A 27,077-nucleotide genomic window follows, 5' to 3' on the forward strand; every position below is an offset into this window, starting at 1 on the left:
CAGGGGGACAACATGAGCAACCTTCTAGTCGTCTGGCACTTCACCTGTATTTCAGGATGCCACAAAGATATCTGTCAGGGCCCCAGATATTTCCTCTCTCATCTCCTTCAGCAACCTGAGATAGATCCCATCCGCTCCTGGGGATTTGTCCACCTTAACAATCTCTAGCATACCCAACACATATTCCCTACTTTTGCCAACGTGATCCAGACTAATCAAACTTCTATCTCTAATCTCAAGATTCATCATGTTCCTCCCCTGAGTGAACACTGATGCAAAGTAATCATTCAGAATCTCACTCATTCTCTCAGGTTTGGCACATGGCCTTTCTTCATTATCTTTTAGTGAACCAATCCTCTCTCTTGTGACCAGCTTGCTTTTTATAAAAGAATAAAACGCTTTGAGATATCCCTTAATTCTGCTTGCTCAAGCTATTTCATAACTCGCTTAGCCCCCTTGATTCCCTGTTTAAGACTTGTCCTAATCTCCAATATTCCTCAAGGTATTCTAATATAGAATCAATGAGACTGTCTGATGTTTCGGATACAAAAAAAAACAAGCATTGTGGGATTTAGAGAGTAATTGGCGTCAAAAGACTGCCATGCAACACACTCTCAATCAAAGGTACCTTTTTCATATGAAACATCTTTGCAGCAAGAGACCGAAGACAACCCAGTCAGATCTTCAGCTGAAAGAAGACAGACACTGACGACAACAGTCGCTGTGTGTTTTTGAAATTAAGAATGTTATTTGAATATAGGCTTTTATTGGACAGTATATTATTATAGAGTTGGGCGGAGGTAAGAAATCTTTAAGAGAAAGGAGAGTTAGAGTTTTAAATAGTTGTTGTTTAATGTTCAGTTTTAAAGTTGAAGAATTAGTTGAGATTTTTTTCTTGAAATAATGGAATTTGGGATTTCTCTGTAAATCATACTTTAACAGATTGTGTGGTGAGGTAATCATTTCTCTGCGTTCAGTTTAGTTTGCTGAAATGTTTACTGTCATAACAGTGTCTAATGTGATGTAATGCTTCTTGCTGACCTTCCACGCTAATGCACTATTGGCAGCAGAAGATGAAATCAATTCGATATTTAGCAATAAAAGAGTGAGAGAGTACCAGCTCATAGTATCATGAAGAATGGGAGCACCATCAACACACACACTCATTTGGTGCTGACTTAACTGAGAGACCATAGTTATAAGGCAAGGGGTAACAGACTGAAAACAAAAGCGATAAGAATTCACGAAAAGCTGACGAATCTGTGGAATTGACTATCTGAAAATGCAATGTGCCGATTTATGGATGAGACAGACAGATTTTGAATTGTGAACAGGCTGGAATGTATAGTTGAGGCTGAGATGAAATCAGCGAAGATCACTGAATGGTGGAACAGCCTCGAGGGACTAAATGGCCTATCCCTTCTCAGAGTTCATATCCTCTTCTGAACCAGAAGTTGCAACAACGGACCAAAAGGCGTCATTCTGTGCCGTAGCAATTCATCGATTCTTTGGATTCAGTCTTTCCATATGTCTGTCCATTCGGAATAAAGGTACAAGGATTCATACTTGGAGGAATCGTAAAACCTGCTAAAGGAAGTGATACCCCAGATGGTCACTTAGAAGGGAATGATTGGTAGAAAAGATGAGGAAAGACTCTGCCTATTACCCGGAGGACTGGCAGAAATGGAAGTCAGTGGAAAAATGTTAACAAATCAAATTAGAAATTTATTCCAATCTAATAAGGAAGCATCAAGATTTAAGTCGAAATAAAGGTGCAATTTGCCTGACTAAAGGGAATTTTGGCTTTGTCTGAGCACTGATGAAATATTACGGGAGATAAAATGGAGGGGCTGAATGATCTTCTCACGTAACAACAATAATGTTCCACGCAAGCAATACACTAACTTTCAATATTGGAAGGATCAGATAGTGTATCAGAAATAATAGGCCCTATAAGCATCAGAGGTGAAAAATGTGTTGCTGGAAATGCGCAGCAGGTCAGGCAGCATCCAAGGAGCAGGAAAATCGATGTTTCAACGTAAGCTCTTGTTCAGGACCTATAAGCATCAGGACAACGAATGCCTAGAGTGGTACCCTTCCACATTGTCAACTGAATATCTTACAGCTCCACTCTTGAGTCAGTCTGCAGACTCTTTTATGAGTTCAAGAGTTATTCTCTAATTCACTGCTAAACACTCTTATAAAGTGGAGGTTGCCCCTTCCCCCTCTGAGAACTAAAACTGAAACATCCAAAGACGAGCACTTCACCACACAATCTGTAAAATGGATGGAACCTGCTTTTCAATAAATTCTAGTAATTAAACAAAATGAACCCCTGGCATTAACTATAAATTCTTCTCTTGAAGCCTGTTTTTCCAATCCACACATCCTAAGTCATGCCTCACTGCATCATAATTTCCCTGCCCCCAGCTATAGCTCTTGCCCTGCGGCGCACGATTGTCCCTCTCCATCACTAAAGTAAAAGTCACCGAGTTGTGGTCACTGTCCCCGAAGTGCTCACCTACCTCCAAGTCTAACACCTGGCCTGGTTCATTACCTAGGACCAAATCCAATATAGCCTCCCCTCTTGTTGGCCTGTCGACATATTGTGTCAGGAAACCCTCCTGCACACATTGTACAAACACCGACCCATCTAATGAACTCGAGCTATAGCTCTCCCAGTCAATATCTGGGAAGTTAAAGTCCCCCATAACAACCACCCTGCTACCTTCACTCTTTTCCTGAATCATCCTCGCAATATTATCCTCTACTTCTCTAGGACTATTAGGAGGCCTGTAGAAAACACCTAACAGGGTGACCTCACCTTTCCTATTTCTAACCTCAGCCCAAACTACCTCAGATGGCAAGTCCTCTTCCATCGTCCATTCCACTGCTGTGATACTATCTTTGACAAGTAATGCCACGCCTCCCCCTTTTTTACCCCCATGTCTGATCCTACTAAAACATTTGAAACCTGAAACGTGCAACAGCCATTCTTGTCCCTGTTCTACCCACGTCTCTGTAATGGCCACAACATCGAAGTCCCAGGTACCAACCCACGCTGCAAGTTCACCTACCTTATTTCTTATACTTCTGGCATTGAAGTATACACACTTCAATCCACCCTTCTGGTTACAGGCACCCTCCTTAGAGATCGCTGCATTATTCATAACCTCCCTACACTCAAGGTCTTGTACCCTAAAGCTACAGTCCTGGTTCCCATGCCCCCGCGGAGTTAGTTTAATACCTCCCAAAGAGCACTAGCAAACCTCCCGCCAAGGATACTGGTGCCCCTCAGGTTCAGGTGTAGCCCATCCTTTTTATAGAGGTCCCACCTTCCCCAGAAAGGACCCCAGTTGTCCAGAAACCGGAATCCCTCCTCCTGCACCATCCCTGTAGCCACGCATTTAACTGCTCTCTCTCCCTATTCCTCGACTCTCTATCACGTGGCACGGGTAACAAACCAGAGACTACAACTCTGTTTGTTCAAACTCTGAGCTTCCAACCTAGCTCCCTGAAAGCCTGTCTGACATCCTCACCCTTCTTCCTACCTATATCGTTGGTGCCAACGTGGACCACGATCTGGGGCTGCTCCCCCTCCCCCTTAAGGACCCGGAAAACACGATCAGCGACATCACGTACCCTTGCACCTGGGAGGCAACATACCAAACGTGAGTCCCTGTCGCCCCCACAAAACCGTCTGTCTGTACCCCTCACTATCGAGTCCCCAAGAACTATTGCTCTACCTTTCTCCACCCTACCCTTCTGAGCAACGGGGCCAGGCTCCGTGCCAGAGGCCTGAACCTCGTTGCTTGCCCCTGGTAAGTCATCCCCCCCACAAGTATCCAAAACGGTATACTTGTTCTTGAGGGGAATGACCGCAGGGGGTCCCTGCACTGGCTTCCTCCTCCCACTCCCCCTCTCTGTCACCCATCTATCTTGAACTTTCGGAGTAACTACTTGCCTAAAGCTCCGATCTATGACCTCCTCTGCCTCCCGAATGATCCGCAGTTCATCCAACTCCAGCTCCAGTTCCCTAACACGGGTTTGGAGGAGCTGGAGATGGGTGCACTTCTTGCAAGTGTACTCAGCAGGGACGCTAATGGCTTCCCTCACCTCATACATGTTGCAAGAGGAACATTGCCCTCTCTGCACTGCCATCCCTCTAAAAGTAAGCTTTCCTTAAAAAAAAAACAACAACAAAACCAACTAAATCTAAAGAAACAAACAAGGAAAATGTAGCACTTACCCGCTAGTCACAATTGGTCTTATTATTAGTTTAGAGGAGGTGGAAGGGTGGGAGGCACTACTCGTGTAGTGCCTCGGGTGACTCGCCTACGCGTTTAAATAAGGGGAGAAAAAAAAACCTTACCCAAGTAACCTAGCGCGCCTTCCGGGTCTGCTACCGCTTTTTTTGAAAGAAAACTTTAAATTTTTAACTATTAAATAAACGACCAAACTTACCCACCAGCCGTCGCGAAGTCTTCCGAGAGACTGAGGCCTAAAACTCGGAGCCCACGTTTAAATAAGGGGAGAAAAAAAACCTTACCCAAGTAACCTAGCGCGCCTTCCGGGTCTGCTACCGCTTTTTTTGGAAGAAAACTTTAAATTTTTAACTATTAAATAAACGACCAAACTTACCCACCAGCCGTCGCGAAGTCTTCCGAGAGACTGAGGCCTAAAACTCGGAGCCCGCGTTTAAATAAGGGGAGAAAAAAAAACCTTACCCAAGTAACCTAGCGCGCCTTCCGGGTCTGCTACCGCTTTTTTTGAAAGAAAACTTTAAATTTTTAACTATTAAATAAACGACCAAACTTACTCACCAGCCGTCGCGAAGTCTTCCGAGAGACTGAGGCCTAAAACTCGGAGCCCGCGTTTAAATAAGGGGAGAAAAAAAACCTTACCCAAGTAACCTAGCGCGCCTTCCGGGTCTGCTACCGCTTTTTTTGAAAGAAAACTTTAAATTTTTAACTATTAAATAAACGACCAAACTTACCCACCAGCCGTCGCGAAGTCTTCCGAGAGACTGAGATGTGGGGATTGTTCAAGGAGCAGCTACTGCGTGTCCTCGATAGGTATGTACCAGTCAGGCATGGTGTAAATGGCCTTGTGAGGCAGACGTGGTTTAGTAAAGAATTGGAGTCCCTTGTGAAAGGGAAGAAGGCGGCATATGTAAAGATGAGGCGTGAAGGTTCAGTAGGGGCGATTGAGAGTTATAAGGTAGCCAGGAAGGAGCTAAAGAGGGAGCTAAGAGAAGCGAGAAGGGGACATGAAAAGTCTTTAGCTGGTAGGATTAGGGAAAACCCAAAGGCTTTCTATAGGTATGTCAAGAATAAAAGGATGACTAGGGTAGGTATCGGTCCAGTCAAGGATAGTAGTGGGAAGTTGTGTGTGGAGGCGGAGGAGATTGGAGAGACATTAAATCAGTACTTTTCATCAGTATTCTCTCAGGAACAGGACACTGTTGCTGATGTGAATATGGAATCACAAATAATTAGAATGGATGCCCTGGAAATATGCAGGGAAGAGGTTTTGGGAATATTGGAAAGGATGAATATAGATAAGTCTCCTGGGCCTGATGGCATTTACCCCAGGATCCTATGGGAAGCTAGGGAGGAGATAGCATAGCCATTGGCCTGGATTTTTATGTCGTCATTGTCAACGGGAATAGTACCAGAGGACTGGAGGATAGCGAATGTGGTCCCATTGTTCAAGAAAGGGAGTAGGGATAGCCCTAGTCACTATAGGCCAGTGAGTCTGACTTCAGTGGTGGGCAAAGTCTTAGAGAGAATGGTAAGGGATAAGATTTATGAACATCTGGGTAGGAATAACGTGATCAGGGATAGCCAGCATGGTTTTGTGAAGGGCAGGTTGTGCCTCACAAACCTTATTGAGTTCTTTGAGAAGGTGACTAAGGAAGTGGACGAGGGTAAAGCAGTAGATGTTGTGTATATGGATTTTAGTAAGGCATTCGATAAGGTCCCCCATGGTAGGCTAATGCTAAAACTTCGGAGGTATGGCATTGAGGATACATTAGAGGTTTGGATTAGGAATTGGCTGGCTGGAAGGAGACAGAGGGTAGTAGTTGATGGATTATGTTTTTCTTGGAGCGCAGTTACTAGCGGTGTACCACAAGGATCTGTTTTGGGAACATTGCTTTTTGTTATCTTTATAAATGATCTAGAGGAAGGACTTGAAAGCTGGGTAAGCAAGTTTGCGGATGACACAAAAGTCGCTGGAGTTGTGGATAGTGAGGAAGGAAGTGGTAGGTTACAGCGGGATATAGATAAGCTGCAGAGCTGGGCGGAAATGTGGCAAATGGAATTCAATGTAGCTAAGTGCGAAGTCGTTCACTTTGGTAGGAATAACAAGATGATGGATTACTGGGCTAATGGTAGGCTACTTGGTAGTGTGGATGAGCAGAGGGATCTTGGTGTCCATGTACACAGATCTCTGAAAGTTACCACCCAGGTAAATAGTGCTGTGAGGAAGGCATATGGTATACTGGGCTTTATTGGCAGAGGAATTGAGTTCCGGAGTCCTGAGGTCATGTTGCAGTTGTATAAGACTCTGGTGAGGCCTCATCTGGAGTATTGTGTGCAGTTTTGGTCGCCATACTATAGGAAGGATGTGGAAGCTTTAGAACGAGTGCAGAGGAGGTTTACCAGGATGTTGCCTGGAATGGTAGGAAAATCTTATGAGGAAAGGCTGAGGCACTTGGGGCTGTTCTCATTGGAGAAGAGAAGGTTTAGGGGAGATCTGATAGAAGTGTATAAGATGATTAGGGGTTTAGATAGGGTAGATACTAAGAACCTTTTACCGCTAATGGAGTCAGGTGTTACTAGGGGACATAGCTTTAAATTAAGGGGTGGTAGGTATAGGACAGATGTTAGGGGTAGATTCTTCACACAGCGGGTTGTGAGTTCATGGAATGCCCTGCCCGTATCAGTGGTGAACTCTCCTTCTTTATGGTCATTTAAGCGGGCATTGGATAGGCATTTGGAAGTTATTGGGCTAGTATAGGTTAGGTAGGATTCGGTCGGCGCAACATCGAGGGCCGAAGGGCCTGTACTGCGCTGTATCCTTCTATGTTCTATGTTCTAAGTAACAATTTATTTCTCTGACTCTAACACTGAGCAAATTAACAAAACTATTAATGAACGGAAAAAATCCCTTATAACTACTAACTTCCTGAATAAAACGCACGCCATTTGGTCCGTTGTTTGCTATGCTGTTCCAATAATTCCCACTCTTAACAATTAATTAGCATTTAGTCTCTCGAAATTACTGCCAGGTTATGTGTCTTCAGAATGTTCTGAGACTTCTCTGTCAATTCTGTCAGGAATGTTAACTATTTTTGCCAATGGGACAGTTGTCTCTAAGATGGTACTTTCTGTAAGGCACAGAGAACACTGTGAGAATCAATGAATCTCTCTTGAAAATTGAGGGTTATTATTGGATGACAGCTAGCCCTGGGGTCTTTGTCCAACTGCCGCCTTCATTTATTAGGTTAAATCAAGGACTGCAGATGCTGGAAAACAGAGTATAGATTAGAGTGGTGCTGGAAAAGCACAGCAGGTCAAACAGCATCCTAGGAGCAGGAAAATCGACTTTCGGGCAAAAGCACTTCATAAGGTATCCTTTATCACCCATGACGGCATATCAATATTTCTTACAATAGGATTGGTCCAACGTTGTCAAAAAAATTAGGCTATTAATTTTAATAGATTTTTCGGATTTGCTAAATTTAAAAGCCTTTGTCTGGTAGAAACTGTTGCTTGGCCTGTTGACTGTATGGCCTTTTGATCCAAATGTTTCATTTTGGGTGCTCTCTGTATACAGCGTTGTTCTGTTTTCATGCACATGTCATTGGCACGATCTACTGAAATGTGATTGGTAAAATGCAGTTTCTAAAGTCTGAATTTTCAGAGCACATGTTGGCTGTGGCATGATTACATCACCAGCACTTCATGTGCTGTTTCTAAAGAACGATGTGCATTTTTGCACAAGAAATGATCGTCGTGTTATCGAGGGAATGAAAGTACTTGCAAGCGTTCACGCAGCTGCTTACATATATTATCAATCTCTGACCACAGAAAAACACACGACCTTTCGACCCTAAAGTTTCGAAAGCAGTGCTTTCGAACCTAAAGTTTCACAAACACCAAATTCTAATTTCCAGTCTCCCAGTCTACAAATACTCGATCCAAATACGCGCCACACAATCATGGCTATGATTGGTTGCGTTCAGGTGATGACTTGCTCACTAAGACCAGCACGCATGAATACATGCTCGCCAAGTCGGATTGATGGTAATAGATAGATAGATAGATAGATAGATAGATAGATAGATAGATAGATAGATAGATAGATAGATGATAGATAGATAGATAGATAGATAGATAGATAGATGATAGATAGATAGATAGATAGATAGACAGATAGACAGATAGATAGATAGATAGATAGACAGACAGACAGACAGATAGATAGATAGATCGATAGATAGATAGATAGATAGATAGATAGATAGATAGATAGATAGATAGATAGATAGATAGATAGATAGATAGATAGATAGATAGATAGATAGATAGATAGAGAAATATCTGAACATGGGAGAATGACATTTGTGACTGTGTTTTACGAAACAGACAACAGAGGACAATCTTCTACTCCTCCAATTTAATGAGAGGAGCAAGGAAAGAACTAGTTGAGGCCTTAACCAATCTTTGCAGCATCCTTCAATACAGGCCGGTTCCCGGAGGACTGACTAATTCCTAATATGGTGCCCTTCAATTACCAAGGTAGCATGTATAATATAGGTATAGACAGGTAAGTCTGACGTCAGTGGTAGGGAAGATACTGAGGGATAGGGTCTATTTCCATTTGGTCAAAAATGGGTTTATCAGAGAATTCAACATGAATTTGTGCACGGAACGTCATGTCTTCCCAACTTAATAGGATTATTTGAGGCAGTGACAAAGTTGATTGATGAAAGAATGCGTGTAGTTGTCAAACACATGTACTTCATTAAGGCGTTTGATCAGGTTCCCCAAGGTCGGCTGTTGGAAAATGTGAAGTCGCAGGGATCCAGCGTGAATGAGCTATGTGGGTAGAGAACTGACTGGGTAACAGGGGACAGAGAGTATTATTGGAAGGGAGTTTCTCAAAGTGGAGAACTGTGGTCAGTGGTGTTCTACAGGGATCTGTGTTGGGACCACTGTTTTTATTGTGAGTTACATAAATGTTCCAGAGGAAGTCATAGCTGGTCTGCTCAGCAAGTTTGCAGATGACCCGAAGATTAGCAGGTGGAGTAGCAGGTAGTGAAGGGGATTGCCAGAAAATACAGCAGAGTATAGAAACATGGGAAAATTGGGCAGAGAAATGGCAGCTGGAGTTCAATCCGGGCAAATGCGAGGTGATGTATTTTGGAAGATCCAATTCAAGAACGAAATATATGGTAAATGGAAGAGTCCTGGAGAAAATTAATATCCCGAGAGATCTGGGTGTTCTGGTCTAATATATTCTTTAGGTGGCAACACAGATGTATAGAGTAGTCAATAAGGCGTAGAACATGCTATCCTTCATCAGACGATGTATCGCGTATAAGATTTGGCAGGTCCTGTTACATTTTGTATAAGGTGCTGGTTCGGCCGTATTTGGAATACTCCACACAGTTCTTTTCACCAGTATTACCAAAGATGTGTAGATGCTTTGGAGAGTGTGCAGTGGAGGTTCACCAGGGTGTTTGCTGCTATGGAGTGTGCTTGCAACGAAGCGAGTTTGCATAAGTTACGAATATTTTCATTAGAAAGACAGAGATTGACGAGGGACCAGATGAAATGCTACAAAATCATGAGAGGTGTAGGTAGTGTGCATATCAGGAAGCTTTTCTGTCACAGAGTGGGGATTTCAATTACTAGGGGTCACGAGTTCAAGATGAAAGGGGACACGTTTATTCCAATTATGCGTGGAAAGCCCTTTACATAGAGCGTGGTGGGTACCTGGAACACGTTGACAGCAGACGTTGGAGAAGCGGGCATGACAGCGTCATTAAAGATCTATCTTGACAGACACATGAATGGGCATGGAGCAATGGGATACAGATCCTTAGAAAATTGGTGATAGGATTAGATATGGAATCTGGGTCCGCGCAGGCTTGGAATGGTAACCATGGTATCTCAGTGGTTATCACTACAGTCTTACAGTACCAGGCTGCCAAGTTCGATTCCAGCCTCGGGCTGGAGTATTGTGTGCAGTTTTGGTCGGCATACTATTGGAAGGATGTGGAGGCACTGGAATGGGTGCAAAGGAGGTTTACCAGGATGTTGCCTGGTATGGTAGGAAGATCATATGAGGAAAGGCTGAGGCACTTGGGGCTGTTTTCATTGGAGAAAAGAAGGTTTATGGTTGACTTGATAGAGGTGTACAAGATGATTAGGGGTTTAGATAGGGTTGACCATGAGAAACTTTTTCCACGTATGGAGTCAGATATTACGAGAGGGCATAGCTTTAAATTTAGGAGTGGTAGGTACAGGACTGATGTTAGGGGTAGATTCTTAACTCAGCGAGTCGTGAGTACATGGAATGCCCTGCCAGTAACAGTGGTGGACTCTCCCTCTTTATGGGCATTTAAACGGGCATTGGATAGGCATATGGAGGAAAATGGGCTAGTGTAGATTAGGTGGGCTTGGATAGGTGCAACATCGAGGGCCGAAGGGCCTGTACTGCGCTGTATTGTTCTCTGTTCTATGTTCTATGACTCTCTGTGTGGAGTTTGCACATTTTCCCCGTGATTGCGTTTTCTGGTTTCCTACCTTAGTCCAAAGACAGGTCAGTTGAATTGGCCAATCTCAATTGTCCTTAGTGTTAGGTGCATTCGTCTGGGCAAATGGGTCTGGGTGTGTTACTCATCGGAGGATCGGTGTGGACTGGTTGGGATGAAGGGCCTCTTTCCACACTGTAGAGAATCTAATCTAATTTAAATGACTGCTGAGATAGAGCTGAAGCATTGGACAAGCTGTGTATCTCTTCCAGGAGCTGGCAGAAGAGATGATACAAACTTCCATATTGTAAAATTCTATGAATCGCAGAAGTGTGAAATGGAAATATATTCAGAGGTTCAGGTCAGGAACCGAATCACGGGATCAGAGCTAGGAAAGAGTCAGACTGCGAAAGGTGTTCAGAGGGACAATACTGGGGGGAGGGGTGGATTAGAATTCAGAAGGAGTTGAGAGACTGACTACAGGAAAAGTGTTGGTGGTTGGGCATGGAAGGTGGTTGAGGGAGCAAGAACAGGAAATGCGTCAGGGAGCAGAGAGACCTTGGGGTTCACATCCATGATTTTCCGTACGTCGCCAGGCAAATTGAAGCAGTTAATAAACTACAGGACGCTTGGATTTATGAACGGCCACATTGAGTGACTGCTTTGCAAGGCGAGATCATATAATGAATTGCATGCAAAATTAGCTTGGTGGTTGTAAACAGAGCGTGAAAATTGACTGCTTTTGTTCAGAGTGAATGCTTGTGACCATTCATTGCCACAAGGATCGGTACTGAACCCACTGATGCTCATCTTTTATCGAAATGGTTTGGATGGGACGAACAGACGCATGCCAAATAATCTTGTGAACGACACCCCCATAATTGGTGGTATTGTGGACATTGAAGCAGGTTTCGTATAATTACAAGCTGATTAACAAAGTAGCAGTTTAACATCTGTAGAGGTGGATTGAAATGCCTGGAAGAATATGAATAATCTGATAGGGAAGGAGAACGCTGGAGTGTTTATCCAAGTCTCCAGCACAGACACACTCAGGACAGAGTGTTTGGAAAGTAGTACAATCAAACTTCAAGCACACTGGACAGAAGAATGATGATGAGATGATGGACAGTTAGTACAGGAATGATGGTTTTATACCTGAATGCACGTGATATAAGGAATAAGATAAATGAGCTTGTGGTGAAGATCAGGTATGACATGGTGGTTATCACGGTCACTTGACTGAAGGGATTCGGATTTGGGAGCTGACTATTCAAGGAAAATAGCCAGATGGACAGAGGGATAAGAGTTCTTTGATTGGTAAGAATTAAAATTATATCAATAATAAGAATCAAGTTAGGGTCAGATTGTGTAGAATCTGTGTACTTTGAATTGAGGAACCGCCAAGGTTAAAAAAACGGACTGAGAGTTATGTAGAGGGCTCCAAAGAATTGTGGCCGGCACGGTGGCACAGTGGTTAGCACTGTGGTATTTTTAAACAGCTTGTGGTGGAACCCACTAGCGAACAGGTAATATCACATGAACTGTTGCACAACAAGGCAGACTTGTTAAGGAAGGTTAAGGTGAAGAAACCCTAAGGAGGCAATGACCGCAATATGATTCAATTTACTTTTCAATTTGAGAAGAAGATTAGAGTATCAAAAGAGATTAGAATGCGAAACTTTGGCACGCAAACAAACAACAATATGCTATCCTAGGAAACAATGGTGTATCACTGACCCGGAGATGGAACAGACTGGAACTTCTGTGCATGCCACTGACTCCTGAGTAGAACTGACTGACCCCACTGTGTATGGATCACCTTCCCCAGAGTATTGGCAGACAAATCTTTCTCTGTATGTATCGTTGACCGCAGGAAGGGATCAGACTGCTACGGCTATGTGTTCATCAGTATCCCGAGTGTGTGCAGAGTGACACTTGTGTTTGTATATCTCTGACTCCAGAGGAGAGTAGACTGATCCAACTGGTGTGCTTCACTAACTTCAGGGAGAATCAGACTAACCCAGCTGTTAACCTCATTTTAATTAAACCAAACACACAGAAAAGCTGACCTCGCCTTGCAATGTGTTAAAGTATGAATCACAGAGAACTACTCAAATTTCACCATTTAAAACAAAATACCACTTTTATCCTTTAACTCCAAAAGAAAATATGAGACAAAACCTATTCACAACTCTAAGACTACTTTCTATTGTAATTTTGTTGTCTACCTCCCACTCTATAACAATATACTGATCTGATAAACGAACTGTTAAATTTACAGCAATCAATCTTCAAAACCATTTGTCGCCGTCGGGCATCAAATTCCCTATGTTTGGAGATTTCCCTTGGGCTGTCTTTGGTGTTCTGTTGTAAAGAGGTTTTATGTGACAAAGGTACGCTTTAGAGAGAAGTGTTGTGGACAGTGTGCATGACAATGGTAGGTGCTCTTTCTCTGGCTAGCCGTGCAAAATGCTGCTTTTTATACCCCAAAACATCGGATCACCTGAAAGGTCTGATGTTGTGAAAGCATTAACATTCATTACGATTGGATTTTACCGTATTGGGGCATAATTTGAACTGATTAGTTGAATTCGAATTGTTGACAAAACAGCTCTGTATCTGAGTTGTAGCTCAAATGTTGCATTTTCAAATTGTCCAGTACACTTTGTGCATACAGGCAGTCACATGATAATGTTTGCCAGTTTTTCAACTGACACTCTCTCTTAAAGGTACAGTACAAGCCGTGAAACTCAGAACACCACTGTATATGATTATCACATGTTAATATGCGCTTACTGACCATCTGTGGCCTCTCTTCTGACTCTAAGTTAAAGTCAAATGCACTGATCCTGTATTGGTTTCTGACTTTGAAGATTTAAAACCTCAAAAGTGGGCTCTTGCTTCGAGGTCAGTTAAAATAATCAATAGGAGCACGGTCTGTTTGAAGCAATAACGATGTATAATGAATGTGAGTGTGTTATCCACCCCAGAAAGGATATGAATACCAGTGGTAATAGTGACACATTCCACTTTAAGGCAGATGCATGAGATGCACGGTCTTTCAGGAAAACAGTGACAACTGATACATTTAATCATAGCAGAGGGGATAAGTTCAGGCGCATTTACAGAAGTGCATCCCCATCCCTTACCATTGTGGCAATTTGGACAGGATGACTCACAATTATTGGAGTAAGTCCCTAATCCTGCAAATACTTTAGAAATATTTAACACCCGCATGTTAAGACTTGGAAAATAAAAAAAATGGGGTCAGGAATCTCTTTCAGAAGTAAGGGCGTAGCAAACTACCTCAGCCTCTCCAAATATTTTGTTATGGGTTGTTATGAGTTTCTGCAAAGAAATTGTGAGAGAAAGACAACGTTCCCTCTTTGTCTCTTTTACGATGTGATCTCTCTGAATAGGGACAAGGTTTGCCAGAGATGCCCACAGACCAAATTGAATAAAACTGTCAAACAATACCCTTACAGGTAAAAATAAACATTTAGACTTGTTCTGTAAATGAACTCTTCAATATCTTTGACGCAGTTTGCCATTGCAATTCTTGGTGGCATTAAGTATCTCGGCACACAAGGGAACTTTTCTGGCATAGTTGGTACACAGTTTCTGTTTGCTCAGGATCGCAGAGGTAAACTATACCTTGTTGGTGGCAATGGCAAGTCCACACAACAGGTCAAGTTCTATTTTTATCTTGTCCCCCCTTGCAAGATTGGAGACAGCAGAGTGTCCATTGTAATAAAGTATAAACCATTTCCTCCTTGTATATAATTATATACAATATACACATAATCAATTAAAATTGGCAGCAGCAAAGAAGGTACACAAACTAGGATGATTCACCCATATTCTGTTTTGAGTATGGAGAGAATACACTATTTGACGGTCTAATTTGTGCTCTTCAGCAGGCTTGAAGGTATAAGAGCAATTTTAATATCAATAATTCTCAAATTAATCAAACTCAAAAACCCACTTAAGTAAATATATTGCCCACATTCTCAAAAGGCTCGTTCATTTTATGCTGTGCACTCGGGATTCCCTTCCTACCCATTATTTCTTACTTTATATGGAATGGTTTAAAAAGGCGATTAAGCTAACCCATTTTTATAAATCCAGATTTGCTAAGATGTAACAATTTTCAATGTTTTGCTCATAGAAACATTAATATTACCTAAAATTTATATTGGTTCTGCAATATATCGTATTAACTTTTTTAAAAGAAACACACATTAACCTTCTGCCTAATCAAGTTGCCTGATCTACAGCTGTTGTTATCAGGATTTCGAATTAAGTGTAGAAACCAGATGGTGATGTCGAGCAGAAACGTTAGTCATGAATATTGGCTGGAGGGCAATGTTGTTCCCAAATTACAGTATCATGAAATAAAGCTTTCAAACATCACTGGAATTTTTCTAATATTGACGTAACCCTAGAAGTTCGACATTGGAAGAGATAAAATTATAAACCATCACTGATCAGCATCAAACATTTAAGAGAAAATAATAGCTCAGCCAGACACCTCTTCTTAGAATTAACAAACCAATCCAAAGATAGCTCAAATCAACCAGTGAGCATTCTTATAAGCTCCGTATGCAAAGCATAGCCATTTAGGATTAGCGTCTATGCTGACCCTCCGAAGTGTAACCCACCAGACCCATTTCCCTCTCTCGAATGCACCAAGCACTGTGGGCAGTTAAGCATGACAAATTCATGTGACCTGCACATCTTTGGACTGTGGGAGGAAACCCACGCAGACATGGGGAGAATGAACAAATTCCACACAGAGAGTCGCCTGAGCCTGGATTCGAATCTGGTACCCTGGTGTTGTGAGGGAACAGTGTTAACAGTGAGCCACTGCGTTGCCCAATGTGGCCAGTAGTATATTGTAATTTAAAGTTCCTGCAATTATTTCAGAAACTGAAATTTGCAAATTGCTTCCAAATTTCCAAACAGAATGGGAAACAATCCAAACACTAAATCCGTATGATTACAGTCAGTAAGCAATAGAAAAATCAACCTCTACATTGTGAGTTGCCATGAATAGACAGTCTCATTGCCCCGTGATTTATGCACCTTAAACAGATCTGGCATAACCGTCCTTATACTGTGTCTAACCGGTTTTTACTGGGGACACTATGGGATCAGAATATTCGGGTGTAATGCTGCCTGCTTGGCAGGTGTATAGACTTGCCCACTCCTTTAGAAAGAGTATCAGTTTCCTCCGCATGAGCCGAACATCTTTATCAATGTCAGATTTATTGAACAACATAGCATCACTCTGACAATGACATCTTGTGTGTTCAAAACGTTCAATATTCCCACAAGGCTCTAAAATCGTGGATCATATTAAAAACTCAGTGAAGAATCAGTGTATATTGGGCGATTTTGCTTTTGATAGGAAGAAAGCATGTCAATTCCCAATGTTAGCTCCAATGTAAGATGAAAGATACTATACTCCCTATTGGCCACATTTCAACAGATAAGACAAGGGCCCGAAATTTGTTCCTGGAGTTTTTAATGTCTTGTTGCCTGCCTCAAATGAGAAATGCTGGAGCCTGCCTGAGCCTATTTTCTGGATCCCCTCATTAAAATGTTGTCCAGCAGTGACCATTGGGTGGGCATATGAGGAAGGTACCGCCCCCAATGGATATCCTGTTTCCAATCAACCCGATCAGGGCTGTCATACGGCATTTGAGATTGCGAGAGGCATGCATATAATTTGTTTTACCTGTAATTTGCACCATGGTTCATTCTGGTTATAGCCTACACCCACCGCCCACCCCCGACAAAAAATTGCTCACCTCATTTGCGACGGGAATTCCTGGTGTTTTTCATGATGTTGGTTTGGAAATGTCAATGACTCCAGGCGGAAAACATTGCAAAAATATAGGGTTAAATAACGCTCATTAGCTTCTGACTATCGTTCAACTGTTTCTCACTTCCATCAGACAGATAGACACATCTTTCAGGCTTTTAACTCCAGTCAATCGTATTAACTCAGGCTCTTCCCGGAGTTTTACTGCATTTACATCCGCATCACCCTTGGACATACTAAGAAAATTTGGCCAGTTTGGTCTTGCACTCAGTGGTGTGCTTCATTAACATAACTCTAGTTAAGGAAGAGTTATGTCAATCAGGTTCAGTGTGACGCAGGCCATTTATCTCCATGATGTCAGCTATAAAGACTGGATGCTTCATTTTCAAAAGAAGACAAGCTTTGTAACAAGTGGGTGGTTTATTTTAAAGCTGGAGACAATCAGGAGGTGTGAGCGGCTCAGCAGGTATCCAGGAACGAAATCCCATTCCTCAAAAAGGGTACGTATGCCAGACACAGATTCTACTCGGAATCCTGATCCTAAGTTCTGTATTTTATTGTATAGTATTGTTGTTTTAAACTCGTCAATGCATTGTTCAAACTTAGTGACCTTGCATTGTTTCCTCATGTCCGTTTTATATATATATATATATATATATATATATATATATATATATATATATGTATATGTATATAAACACACATACACGCCCATTCAAAGTCACCGCCTAGTAAGGTCGCTTTCCATTCTTTAATTAAAAATGAATTAATACAACCATGTTTTAAAGTAAACATGAGGCAAGAAAACAGGTCACTGACAATGTGTAAAGGAATAAAAACACGCATCCCTGCCTATTAAGTTTTGGGTCGGGCTAATACAATTGATTATTATAAATACTATAATATACTATTATTAAGTAATAAATAAAATAATCATTATCTGTAATTGAGGTTGGGAACCCAACAAGTGACTAAGACATTTTAAGAACTGTTCTCTGCTGCTTTATTATTCTTATTGCATCATTCTCTTCCATCTGTAGTTGATCTCTGGCCTCTATTTTCATTTTATCCTTATTTAACCAATTTATCAATTTATGTTTGTCTAACTTTAAAGCATGTTCCTAACTATACATTTTGGAATCTTGATTGTCAATAATCTGAAATTTAGTTTTAGGATTTGAATTTTCAGCTAACCAAGAATTGCAAGAGGTGAATAACTAAATAGGAGATTTGTCGCTTTCACTTGTCTTGGCTGTGACATCATGGAGCCTGCTAACTCCATGGCAATGGAACAGTGATGCTGCAAAAGAAACGTTGATTGATTTAACACCGCCCCCGCCCCCATTCGTCAATATGTTTGGCTGTCCAGACTGTCCAAAGAGTGCTATGCCTGGTGACAGCAGCGCCTGCCCTAGTCAGGCAGTAGTCCTTTTCCGTTTGTTAGAGACATCTAATGATTTGGACATATTTCAGTTTCGATTTTGGGGATAGCACTGAGTGGAGTTGAACCAAGCATACGTAATGCATTACTGAGTGGGGATCCATTTGAAAAGGAGTTCGGAAAATAGTTTTCATTTATTTTTGTGGGCATTGGCGACTCAACACAACTCAGTTCTCTTTGCTTTGTTTTGAGAGCAAATCTCCTCTGTGGTGACATATCAATGGTCATTATTTTCAAAATATACGTCTGAATAACATGAGGCATTTTATTTTCTTACAGTCATTAATATAAATTGGAAATTCATTTATTCAGTATTTAATAGTTAAAATGTTTTAATTTTACAGTTCACAACTTTGAAATCCACTATAATTACCCGATTTTAGTCCCTTAATTTAAATCGCAGATTAGGTTTCTTAAGTCGTCCTGACCAGTCATTGCTAAATTACAGTGCTATAGATCGTGAAATAATTGGACCTGTCTTAAAGGGTTTTGTATAATCAATTGAAGAAAAAAACTTCTCATGCAAGAATAATGGCCCAATCCAAAGACACAGATAATAACCATAGGAATTTTTTTTCAAAAAATATGATTTATCACAACCTAATGTTGAATTGAAACTTCAACTGTCATTGAGGGAGGTGGATCCCTCAAGAAGACTACAATCATCCTTATGACTAATCAACATCAAAACTCAAATTAAGTGGAAACAAATGAGTCTGAAACAACAAAATGTTTATTATGTTGTCTACTTCCGTATTTAACTTGTTTAAAATCGAATTAGTTTTGCCTTCATGTAAGGATAAAAACGATTATATAGAAACTAACAATAGGACAGTCATGACCTGCATAAATAACATGAGATTATATTTTATTTCAAAATCATTGAAGGATCCTTAACCTTAAAATGAATCATGTTAAATTTCCAAAATGCAAATCATCCCTGATCTCGAGTTCCAGGGAAAAAAGGACAAACATTCAATTACCAAACAAAAGAGCATCAAACCGAATCAAAAATGGTTATACTTGCTCCGAGCAATAGGGCTCTCTCTCTCTCTCTCTTTCTCCCTCTCTCTATCTCTCTCACACACACGGACACACACACGATAACTGAGTCTTCAGCTTTGGCGTTTAATCTCATAAATCCTGGCTGTGGCACATTGTTACTTAACCAAGTGTGGAAAATCTAAATATCTCTCAGCGCTTCCACTTGTCAGTTTAAAAGTGCATTCAGGGTAGGTCTTTCGTGCCTCTGCGTTCGGCTACAACCCAGGGGAAATACATCAGTGTCTTTAATAGTTGCCCAATGTGTCCTAACTGCCAAATTCATTAAAGTCCACAGCACATTTATACGAGCCAACTAAAACTAATATTCGGCCCTCGAATGGATCAGGGACATCTTGAAGCATGACGCGGATCCCGGTGTGGGTCCAGGGTTTTTCCAATGGGGTTTCACCTATCATAACCATGGGACAAGCACATTCTCTATTACTAATTTTATAAATCTCAATATTATTTTATAAGATCTTTCTGTCCAGACACAAGCACCCTCTTGACTACCCACATTAGCATCTTGTAGCTCAGTAGCAATAATTGTATCAGCTTTTCTAACAGCACTTCTTGTACCTGGCCAGCTTTTGTGCCGTCAAATACCCTTCAGATTTCTTAAACAGAAAACACCAAAATGAACAGAAACAAAACACCAAAAGCAGCAAAGCAAGACAAGCCAAGCCGAACAGATACATCAGAAATAAGCTTGAAATAAAACTAACATTTATCAACAGCCTGAAAACAAGAAACAAGACTAATGTTCTGCAGAGCATTCTCGATAAACTGAAACACTGACAGTTTTGTTATAATATACCATGATACTTCTTTATTTCACGGAACAGTTTAGGCATTAACTTAGACAACGCTAATCCAACCAAATCAGGTTTTCTTAACTCTGAGAAGGTTTCAGATTTCCTTTCTACCTATTTTAAGCAGAACAATCTTAGTCAGTATACCTTAAAATTACGATCAACCGCCTGTATTAAAATATCGAGGCCACCTGCCTCCGTAATCATCAAAAATATCGGAGCTATCTTCCTCTATAATAGTCAAAACATTGGATCACCAGCCTCCATAAATGTTAACTGCCTGTATTAAAATGTTGAGGGCACCAGACTGCGAAAACTGTCGAGGAGATTGTTTTTAAATTCAGAAGTTAACGATGTTCGAGAAATGAAAGTTGAAGACTCCCCTCAGAGTTCAGCAATTTTTTTCGAAAACCGCTGTCCAGAAGTACCAAAAGAACCCCAACTTCAGTTAATCTCTCTCCCCTTGTTTTGTAGATAGAGTTCTCTTAATCCTTCTCTTTATAAGACCGATCCTTGCAGGCTGGACTAGAAAATAGATCGCGAGGTATCACGTCAGACGCAAATTGAATGAGAAGAAAAAACAAACGTATAAAAACACTGACGTCTGGCCGGCTGCATTTCTCAACCCTCAACAATGAAGGACTCAAGGTTCTTCAACCATTGTCTGCTATCTGTCCATGCCGAACCAAGAGTCACGGCACCAAATGAAGATTTAAACCCCTCCAAATGTGTTTGAGACGGGTCAAAAGAATTACTAGAAGCCCAATCTGTTTGAAGCAAGGTCACCAGTTTCATAAATTAAGGCAGACCAGCACAGACTTGTACAGCAATACGGAGGTTAAAAGCTTCCGTCGAGAAATGGTGCAATTACATTCGAAAATTACACATTATTTATATTTTTTAAGAGATTGTACAACCTTAATTCCAAGAAAAGATCAATCACATTTAATAAGCTGACATGATTTACAGCAGGTTCACCAAATGATATTTCCTGGGAAAAGGCTCTTAATTACAAGAAAAGTCCATTCAATTGTCATATGGTGATATGATTGACAACAGCCCAATCCAAGGATATTCCCTGGGAATGGGTTCTCCAATTTACGTAGATCACCATCTAATGCTAGCAGTTCAACGTTAATTCGAATAGAAAATCACTATCTTATGGTTCATATTATGAAAAAATAAATTCATTGTTGTCTCTTTTCTCTAAATACAGCCAAAGCAACAGTTCAAGTTCACAGAGTCAAATCATTACTTGCAGCCAAATTGTGTGTTATTTTAAATTGAAAAGCCATTTTGTGATTAACAGAAATCTACATGTACTTGTTGCTACTGACAACAGTCTAACTTCAAACTTTAGATCCTCAACTTCAGTATTTCTCGACTACATTTTATTTTTAAGTGACTTTAATGTGAGTGAAATTGGATATTTGAGCACATTCTTCAACTGATCCCTGAATTTGCTCAATGTTACGGCATAAATACAAATATTTGTACAGTGACTGGTGAGCTGGCAGATGTATCCAATTTCTGCTACAAAATAATGGAGATAGATTGCCTTCAGTCCCAATCGCCACATTCGTTTCCATATTGAGTGGAGCATAAAAGCTGCCCATGATATTACCAAATTGGCTGAAATGAGAAACAACAAGATTATGGACTTTCTTCGATTTTCCATTTTTGGGTCTGTGGCATTTTCCCCTCTGCTGTGAGTCTTGAGTCTCCTGCGAGCTCTGTTGGCAAGTACGATACGCCTGACACAAAATGCATTGAATAGCACAGTCAAAAGAATTGCCAAACATGGGGTTAGGAGATGATGAATGATTTCGAATGTTCCCCACAAATGAGATTGTCCAATGCCTGGTTTTTCATGACAAAACCAAGGGAGATTCTTTAGCCGATACTTACCTGTTAGCATAAAATACCAACAAATATTCTTTAAACAGCTCAGTACTGTCACTATTCCCAAAATTACAGATGTAATTTTCTCGTTGCAATATTTACGTTTCAGATTTTGGCAACAGATTGCCACAAATCGATCAAAGGTAAAAGCAACAGTGAACCAGACAGAACAGTCTGTGGCTGCATGGACAAGAACGGCATGGATGTTGCACACAGGGATCGACTTCATAAACAGAAATTTTGCATTATATACAATTGGAATATGCTTCAGTATCAGGTCAAGGATGTTGACCAGCAGATCCGCCACTGACATGTACACCAGATACCGGTTGATACATTTTGATAGACCACACTTAGTCCGAGAGAGGATTGCAATAGCCAGCCCGTTAACTGCAAAAAAAAACACAACCTGTAAATTATCCATCAGTTGAAAAGTACGCGTTACATTTGACAGAATGCAGAGGAGCAGAGGTTCAGGATACAGAGGCAGCTACTTGAGATGTGATGGATGGCTTCATTCAGTTTTGTGTACCTTTGAACCCCTTGCTACTGATTATTTTTGGGATCAGACTTATTTTGTACATAAGTCACACTGGGCTTAAAACGTTCACCTTCCTCCTACCTCCAAACATGCTGTCCTGAGAATACCAACACTGGACTCGAAACTGAAGTCAGCAGGGTAAACACAGGAAGAATGTTCCAGACGATCAGAAGCAGCAGGACCGGAAATAAGTGTGGTGACCTTCCAAGTTTCGGCATAGGACTGAAATGAAAGGTGAACTCTGATTCTCTCTCTCTCTTCCTCTGTTTGCCATGATGACCTCTGTGTCAACGGCCCGAGAAGATCACTCGCTGGATTTCAGTGAACATATCAGTGAAAGTAATGTGTCAACACGTAGCAGACACAAAAGTACACTGAGGGGATTAGATAAGACCGGAAGAGGAAATTGTTTGGACTGAAGCAGCATCACGAACGGTGCATATAGTTCCTCCAGCCAGTGTAATTATTCCAAAAGCTGGAATAGATTTTGGACGCGCAAATGTGGACTCAATGGAGGTTAGGACCGAATAGCTATGAGACACGCCTGGCAGAATTAGTTTAGGGATGCTTCAGATGGCTTCTGACACCCTGTGCAGAACTGTGTAAGACAGGGATATTCGAAACGACCAGAGCCTCGGAAGCTATTTCCATTGCCGGCCATCGTTTACAACTGGATGTTGGCGAAACAGCAGTTCTTAAATATCAAACTTTCCTTTGTGAACGACTCACATCTGTCGCTCTCATGCACTCGTGCTGAATGTGAAATAAATTCTGGATTGGATCTCTTAATTATGCCTGCAATTCGTCTTTTTGATTTGCATGATCCTACTCTGGAACGTCTGCTTTAGTGAAGATTTAGTTCCTTGGTTTGAGTTCGATGATCGAATGAGCCAAGATCACTTCAAAATTCACGCTTTCAAGTTCACTTTGGAGCCTTTATAATTTGCCTCTGACTGTTAGAATCTCCAAATACAAGCTTGCCCACTTCTAACTTACATTTGTTCAGGTGAATAATTCGGATAGTAAAACTAATACCAACGAGCTGCTGGGAGTCTGAATGCAATCATTGGTGTACTATTTCATTGTACCCGCTTTTGGCTTGCTCCAGTGTTTAGACCAACAATGATCTGATCTAGCTTTGTAAATGCAATGGCTGCACAAGAGTAACAAACAACAAAAAAATACACTGGCGCAGGCCCTTCGGCACTCCAAGCCAGCATCATTTCAGATATTCTATTTAAATCAATCACCTATTTTCTTAACATCTATGTTCCTGTGCTCCCTGCCCATTTGAATATCTACTTAGATCTATCATAAATTACGCTATTGTGCCTGTCTCTACCAACGTGTTCCAGGCATCCAACAAAATCTGTGGAAGGAATTTTCCAGGATATCTCCCTTAAAATTTTCCGCTCTGACTATGAAGTCGTGATGCCTAGTAATTGAATCTGCCAACTGGGAAGAAAGCTTCCTAATATCCACCATGTGGCTACGTCTCATGATTTGGAATATCTCAACCAATTTCACATCCCAACATCTGTCTTTCTATTGAAAATATTCCCAACCCACTCAACTTTTATTCATAGCCCCCTCCCTCCATATCAGGCAAAATCCTGTTTTACCTCCTCTGCATCCTTTCAAAAGCATCCAATCCTTTTGATAACATGGCGACCAGTACACATTATTCCACTATTTCTATACAACTGGGACATGACCTGCCAACTCTTGTACTCAGTACCCTGACCGATAAAGGAAAGCATGCAATATGATTTGCTGATCACTCTGTCGATCTGTTTTGCCACCTTCAGAGTATATGAACTTCTAGATCTCTCTGGACATCGGTTTTCCCCAGGGCTTTCCATTTATAGTACAGATCGCTCTTGGATATGATCTTCCAAAGTGTTTCATCTTGCATTTGCGCGGTTGAAGTCCATCTGCCATTTCATCGCCCTCCTCTCCAATCTATAAATATACCGCTGCTCTGTCTGACAGACCCCTCCATTATCTGCTACTCAACTAATCTTAGTGTCATCTGCAAACTTGCTAAACAGACCATTTATATATTCCTCCGGATCATTTATGTGTAACACAAACAACAATGGTCCCAGTATGCATGTCTGGGGAACACCACTGGTCACAGTTCGGTATTTTGTGTAACTCCGCGACACTACTACTCTCTGTCTCCTTCTGCCCAGCTAGTTCACTGCCCATACAGATAGTATATCCTCGATTATCCCTATCGGTTTTCCCTTCTATCCCGTTTAAACCAAAGGGCACCTTCAGCAATTTTCCAGTCCTCGGGGACCTCACTCGTGTACAAGAATACTGCAACGACATCTGTTAAGACCCCAGCTACTGGCTCTCTCCCTTCCCTCAGTATCCTGGGATAGATCTCTTCTGAACTAAAGGACTTGTTCATTTTATTGCGTTTGAGAACACTCCCTACTTCTGCCAACGTGACCGAGAGTAATCAAACATCTTCCCTCAACCAAGTCTCAGGAATAGCAAGAACATCATGCTCCCATACTAGCAAAAGCCCTAAAATCACCTGTCTTACTTACTGTACTTCTCACGTTAAAACAAATGCACCTCAGTCAACCTATCCTTTTACATTCATCATCTGCTCCTTCCTACTCTTCCCCCTTCGTCACGCTGACTTCATTACCTCATTCCTTACAGACTGAGTTACTATCTACTTACTGTACTCTATCTTCATCAATTGGTTCCCACACCCCTGCCAAATTTGCTAAAACAGTCCCCAACATCGTTCACAAATGTGCATTCTCAATCATTGGTTAAAGTCCTGCCCAGGTGTAGAGCGTCCAAGTGGTAATATTCCTATCTCCACCAGACCCGGTCCCAATATCCCCAAAAGTTGAAAACCTTCCTCCTGCACCATCTGTCAAGTCACTCATTCATCCTGTCTACTCTTTTGTTTCAACTTTAACACGATGTATCAGTTCACCCGCCTCCCCAGAGAGCAACTCAGCTTCTCCATCTCACCGCTCATACTGCTGCAAAATGGAGCCCACTTACTCTCAAAGTCAGTCCTTTTAGAGAGAAATTTACATTCCCAGCAGCCCCGATCATCGCTGTCACTGCTTCCTCCGCTCCTAAAATGGAGGCAAGGAATCCTGCAATGAGTCAATCAGCTCCTGAATCTCTGCAAGCCCTATTCACCATTGACAAGGCACAAGTCAGGAATGTAATAGATCCCCGACAATTGTTGGGCCCAAATTGAACAACAATCCAGGAATTCAACACCATCGAAGATTTGACGCCAATTTTATTAGCACAATATCGACAAACGTCCACTCCATATGCCAACAATGCTCAATAGCAATACGTGTGTTACCTGCAGGATGAACTACGGAAATTCACCAAAGCTTCTTATACACCACCATTTAAGCACAAGAAGTTTCCTCTAGAAGGATATGGACAACAGATACATGGGAATACTACCACCTACACGTTCGCTTACGTACTACTCACCATCGTGTAGTTGGAAATATATGGGCTGCTACTTCAGTGTGGCTGGAACAAAATCCTGCAATCGCCTCCTTTAGGGAATTGTGCATCTACCTATAACATGCGGACTCACAGCATTCTAAGAAGGCACCACGCTAACATCTTCTTAAGGGTCAGCTGCAGACGAGCAATAAATTCTGCTCTCAGCCATTGACGTCCACATCCCACCAGAGCAGAAAAGAAATGGATAGATGACTGAAAAATAGACTCCAACCGAAAGTTTCAGTTTGATTGAAGAATGTTGAAGCAGCGAATACAATCGGGAATGAAACCATCAACATAATGATGACTCGCTCCCTGTTAAATATTGTATAGAAAAAGAGATATTATGGTTCTTTCTCTCACTTTGGGAGCTATGGCTCGGAAGAAGTTTCACTGGATCTGAAACGTTACATCTGATTTCTGTTCACTGATGCTGCCAGACGGCTATGTTTTTCCAGTGTTTTGTGTTCAGCTGTTTGACTTCCAAAAATCTACCATTCGGTTTGTTTGGTGCTGTTTGTTGGGTTATGAGAAGTTAATCGGTCATGAAATCAAAGATTTCTGAAGAAACTATGATTTGCAGGCGTGTCAGCACATGTGAAGGCAAAGCAGCTCAGCATTTTGTGTCCTGTGAGCCTTCTGTGAAACTCGGAGACAAATACACGCTGTTGATCAGGGTTCAGTGACAGGCTCAAGTTTCAATCGCTGATATTGCAGCAGATATAACAGACAGGGTTTGGGATGGCATACATTTTGGCAAAAGAATGAAGACGAAGTCAGGGCGGAATTGAGTTCCTCAAAACGCCAATGACGTTCGGGCGGTGGGGGTGAAAAGGAGGACAAATGATGAATAACGCTGAGAATTTCTTCTTACAAGAAAAAATCAAGGGTTACTGATGCAACGTCAAACTTGCTTTTCAGGAGAGAAATTTTGAGTATGTATGTTCTCATTTCTAAAATAAAAAGGACACTTTGTTCAAGTCATTACAATGTCAAATTCCAATCTTCGTTCCATGCATTATTCTGATTCACTTGTGGGACGTGAACACCTTTGTTTGTGACAGCATTTCATTGCTGGTTTCGATTTGACTCAGTGAGAAAGCTGTTGTAAGCTCCCTTCTTAAGCTGCTGCAGTCTGTGGGATACACAGATTAATGCTGTTAAGGAGGCAGCTCCCAGATTTGACTCAGTGAAACTAATGGGATGGTTGAAATATTTCCAATAAGGATGGT

This window comes from Hemiscyllium ocellatum, chromosome 41, assembly GCF_020745735.1.
Source record: "Hemiscyllium ocellatum isolate sHemOce1 chromosome 41, sHemOce1.pat.X.cur, whole genome shotgun sequence".
In the NCBI taxonomy this organism is placed as follows: domain Eukaryota; kingdom Metazoa; phylum Chordata; class Chondrichthyes; order Orectolobiformes; family Hemiscylliidae; genus Hemiscyllium; species Hemiscyllium ocellatum.